The following is a 5,439-nucleotide window of genomic DNA, read 5'->3' on the forward strand; positions in this document are numbered from 1 at the left end:
TTTTGAGAAATTTGAATAAACTTATTCTAAAATTTATGTGGAATAATAAAAGGTGCAAGAATAGTCAGCCTTAAGAAAGAGCAAAGGGGACTTCGATGTTAAGAAATGTAAGAAAGCCTCAATGTTACACATAGACTGGTGAAATAGCTTAGACATTTTGGAGTCAGCTAGTACAAAATCAGTCATATTCTAATCAAGAAAGCAGAAACCATACTAAAAGTTTCAATGCAAATAATTCAGTTTTGGATTTTGGCTAAAGAGCTGTTGGAAGTCTGAAAAATGGAGATAACCAGAGGGAACACAGAAAATGGAATTTACCCCTGGTGGAACAAAGGGAAGAGGTTGGGGTCCCTAGAGGCCGCACGGTTGGAGAAGCAGCTCTGTGGAGCTGGGACTGAGACTACTGAGCAGGGATCATCACCGACAAGATGGGTTACAATGAGGTTGGTTATGGAGGGTAAAGAAGCTGAAGACTGCACAACTGCTGCTGATTTGATGGAAAACCATTGCTGAGTGAAGCTGATAGGAATAGCAAGGAAACAGAAAAGAGCAAATCCATCTACTCTCCTGACTTCCAATCTCCTCGGGAGAAACTAATAAGAAGCAGGCACAATAGTGCGGTATGCTGAGTCCCAGCTGCAGCATCACAAGACAAACTGTAGGAGCATAGATTTGGAGCCGAGAGACAATTGTCTAATATCTAGCACAATTTGAGATATTAACATAGAATAAATACAGCACTACAAATTTTCGCACATGTCCGTGAGGGGTCATGTGGCAGAATGAGGAAGAGTACAGACTGAAGGGAGATAACTTAGGTTTGGGTTCTGGCTCCACTGTTTGTTCTCAGTGTCAACTTGGGTAAATTATATCATCTCTCTATACCTCAGTTTCTGAATCACCATGTAGAGGAAGGACACCCAATTATCAGGAACACCTGCATGAGACTATTACCTAAGCAAGAAATAAACCTACTTGGTGAAGTACTGAAATTTCGGATTTGTTTGTCACAGTAAATAACATTACCCTAACTAATACTACAAGGGTGTTTCAACTTTTTTTTTTTTTTTTTTTTTTGCATGGGGAGGCTCTGGGAATCAAACCCACATCTCTGGCATGGCAGGTAAGAACTCTGCCGCTGAGCCACCATTGCCTGCCTGAGTTTCAACATTTTTTATGCCAGTGGAGTGAAGGCAATCTGGGTGTTTATGACTAGGGAGGGTGCAAAGGTTAAATATGGTGCATGCAACAGCTCAGAGAATTATTTAGCAATTAGAAGAAAGAAACTACATGTACATAAATGGATCTTAAAATCATAGTACTGAGTGAAGAAATGAATAAAAATGTGATTTATAATACAATTCTACTTACATAAATTAAAAAATATATTCTCACAAACAACACCACACATTTTTCCAGAACAAACACAAATATAAAGGTACACTTTGAGCATATTAGAAATGTTGCCTGTGTGGGGGTTGGGGAAAGGGAGAGGGCTCTGAGTATAAAAGAATGAATAAAGCTATGAGAGGGGTCCTGCACAGACTAATAGTGAAAATTGTCCTAACTGAGGAATATCATCTACTCATCCTTCTCTACCTGGGATTAAAAATAAAAGGAAGAGGAAAAGAAAAAAAAAAAAAGACAAAATAAAAAATAAAAGGAAGAGGGTGGTGCAATGGTGGCTCGGTGGCAGAATTCTTGCCTGCTGTGCTGGAGACCCAGGTTTGATTCCTGGTGCCTGCCCATGCAAAAAATCAATAAAAATAAAAGAAAGAAAGATCAAGATCAGATTTACAATAGTAACAGAAGAGAAAATAAATTGGAATGAATTTCATGAGGAATGTAGAGCACAAATAGGAAGAACGCCCTAATGGAAGATATTTCTTCTTCTTGCTCTTATTGTGAAGTTCTCAATTTTTCCTAAATTGTTCCATATTTGAATTATTAGTAGAATTTTGAGGGAGCTGGAGAAACTGATTCTAGAGTTCATATGAGAATTAAGCGTGTGTGGATAGTTGATGAAATTCTGAAAACAGAGAGCAATGATGGGTGACTAGCCTTAACAGATATTCAAATGAAAGAAAGAGCTGTAGTATTTGAAAAAGTTAAGAATTGACATGAATCCACCAAATAGACAACTCCAAAATAGAGCTCCTTGCATATGGGAAATGAATGTACAATCAAATGTCATTTAATATTAGTGAGGAAAAGAAGGGTTGTTCAGAAAATGGTGTTGGGACACCTCACTGTTCATTTGGAGGAAGAAAAGTATGGGTTTTTAGCTCATTTTTTTCATCACAATCAGTTGCCGATGGATCAAATTTAAACATCCAAAACTAGAAGTAGTGGAAGATACGAGTAAATCCAAAGACCGGCAAGTCCTAGAGGTTGGTTAGATAGCTCACTCTGTCATTGCCATCACCATCATTATCTTGGAACAGGGGTTTGTAGTGGATTGAATTATGTACCCCAGTTTAGACATGCTCTTGGTCTTGACCCACATTCCTGTGGGTGTGAACCCATTGTAAACAGGACCTCTTGGAGATGCTAGTTTAGGTGAGGTGGGCCCAAATGAATGGTGGTGACCCTAATCTGGATTACTAGAGTCCTTTGTAAGAAGAAGAAATTAGATATAATTTGAGCAAGTCCAAGGCAAGTAGTTGAGAGCTGAAAGTCAGCAGAACTCAGAAAAGAAAGTAGAGGACATTGTCATGGGACAGGAAAGCCAAGGAACCCAAGGAAAGCTTACCTGCCAGCTGGAATGCTACTCGCCCCAGGAGGAAGCAACCCTCTAGCCAATACCTTGATTCGGACTTAAGCCAACCCATTGTGTGGTATTTGACAAGAAGACTGGCAAATTAAAACAGCGCTGTTATTCTTGTAAGATACAAAGTCGAGATCTCATTAGGGCAAGGATTTTCATTTAGAATTGCAAGGAGAGTGCAAATTTCTTCTTAGTAAGTGTGCTGTTTTGAAAAGAGTTATGTACCCTAGGATAGTCCTGCCCTAATCCTAATCCAATCTTGTGGAAGTAACTGCCTCCCTTAAACCCAATTTAGCTCTGTATGTTGGAAACTTGATTAGATTATCTCCTTGGAGATGTGTCTCCACCCATTCCAGATGGGTCTTAATTAGTTTACTGGACTCCTGTAAAAGAAGAAGTGTTTTGGAGAACACCGTAGAATGACATAGCCACAAGAAGCAGAGAGTTCACCAGCCAGCAACCTTTGGAGATGAAGAAGGAAAACACCTCCTGGGGAGCTTCATGAAAGAGGAAGTCAGGAGAGAAAGCTAGCAGATGACATTGTGTTTGCCATGTACCTTTCCAGATGAGAGAGAAACCCTGACAGTGTTCACCATGTGCCTTCTCACTTGAGAGAGAAACCCTGAACTTTATCAGCCTTCTTGAACCAAGGTATCTTTCCCTGGATGCCTTAGATTGGACATTTCTATAGACTTGTTTTAATTGGGAGATTTTCTCAGCCTTAGAACTGTAAACTTATAACTTATTAAATTCCCCTTTAAAAAAGCCATTCCATTTCTGCTATATTGCATTCAACAGCTAGCAAACTACAACAAGTGGTGGTGATAGGGCATATCTGTCTTGTTCCCGATCTTAGGGGGAAGGCTTTCAGTGTCTCACCATTATAGGTGAGACACTGAAAGCCTAGGGCTATAGGTTTTTTATATTTGTCCTTTATCATATTGAGGGAGTTTCCTTTGATTCCTACCTTTTCAAGTGTTTTTATCAGAAAAGGATGCTGAATTTTGTCAAATGCTTTTTCAGCATCAATCAAGATGATCATGTAATTTTTTTCCCTTTCAATTCATTAGTGCATCATGTTACTTTAATTGATTTTCTTGCGTTGAACCATGCTTGCATTCCTGGTATAAACCCCACTTGATCATGATGTATAATTTTTTTAATGCGTCATTGGATTCTATTTGTTAGTATTTTGTTAAAAATTTTTGCATCTATATTCATTAGGGAGATTGGCCTGTAGTTTTTCTTTCTTATAGCATCTTTATTCAGTTTGGTTTTGTGAGATTAAATTGCTTATCATTTGGGGACAAGTCTAGGTGTTATTTTCCCTTCTCCTTTGTCTTCCCCAAGTAAACTCTGGGTTATGCAATGCCTCTTTTTTTTTTTTTTAAATTTGTTTTAACATTTGTTTCCCCCCATTTTTTATCCACTTTCAATCCATATGTTTTACTCGTCTGTCGACAAGGCAGACAAAAGGAGTATCAGACACAAGGCCCCCGCAATCACACAGTCGTACTGTGAAAGCTACACCACTATACAATCATCCTTAAGAAACACGGCCACCGGAACACAGCTCCACATTTTGAGGCAGTTCCCTCCAGCTCCTCCGCAACACCCCAACTAAAAAGGTGACATCCATATTATGCACAAGAACAACCCCCAGGACAACCTTCCGACTCTGCCTGGAATCCCCCAGCCACCAAACACCCCACCTTGTGTCATTTCGCTCTTCCCCCACCCCCCAGTCAAGAAGGTCCCCTCAATTCCCTGATACTGAGTCCCAGCCCACTCCAGGATCCCTGCCCCACGCCACCAGGAAGGTCCACACCCCTGGGAGTCATGCCCCATGTAGAGAGGGGGAGGAGAGTGAGTTTGCCTGTTGTGCCGGGTGAGAGGGAGAGGCCACATCTGAGCAACAAAAGAGGCTCTCTTGGGGGTGACTCTTAAGCCTAATTTTAAGTAGGCTTAGTCTATCCTTTGTGGGATTAAGTTTCATGTGAACAAACCCCAGGGTTGGGGGCTCAACCTATTGCTTTGGTTGTTCCCACTACTTGGAGAATATCAAGAATTCTCCACTTGGGGAAGTTGAATTTCCCCCCTTTCTCACCATTCCCCCAAATTCAATGTGTCTTGATCATAAGAAACCCAGAGAAAGGATTTTTAAAAATAGAGAAATATTCACGCATATACAGTCCAACCATATTATTCAATTAATGGCTCACAATATTATCACATAGTTGTGTATTCTTCACCATGATCATTTTAGAACATTTTCACCACTCCAGAAAAAGAGATAAAAAAAAAAGAACTCATACATCCCATGCCCTTTACCCCTCCCTTTCATTGAGCCACAGTATATCAATCTACCCAATTTTTACCCTTTATCTCCCCCCATTATTTATTTATTTTTTTAACTCATCTGTCCATACCCTGGATAAAAGGAACATCAGACCTAAAGTTTTCACAGTCTCACAATCACATTGTAAAAACTATATTGTTATATAATCATCTTCAAGAATCAAGGCTATTGGAACACAGCTCAACAGTTTCTGGTACTTCCCTCCAACCACTCCAATACACCACCAACTAAAAAAGAATATCTCTATAATGCATAAAACAACCTCCAGGATAGCCTTTTGACTCTGTTTGAAATGTCTCAGCCACTGAAGCTT

Source organism: Tamandua tetradactyla, chromosome 13 (genome assembly GCF_023851605.1).
Source record: "Tamandua tetradactyla isolate mTamTet1 chromosome 13, mTamTet1.pri, whole genome shotgun sequence".
Lineage (NCBI taxonomy): Eukaryota > Metazoa > Chordata > Mammalia > Pilosa > Myrmecophagidae > Tamandua > Tamandua tetradactyla.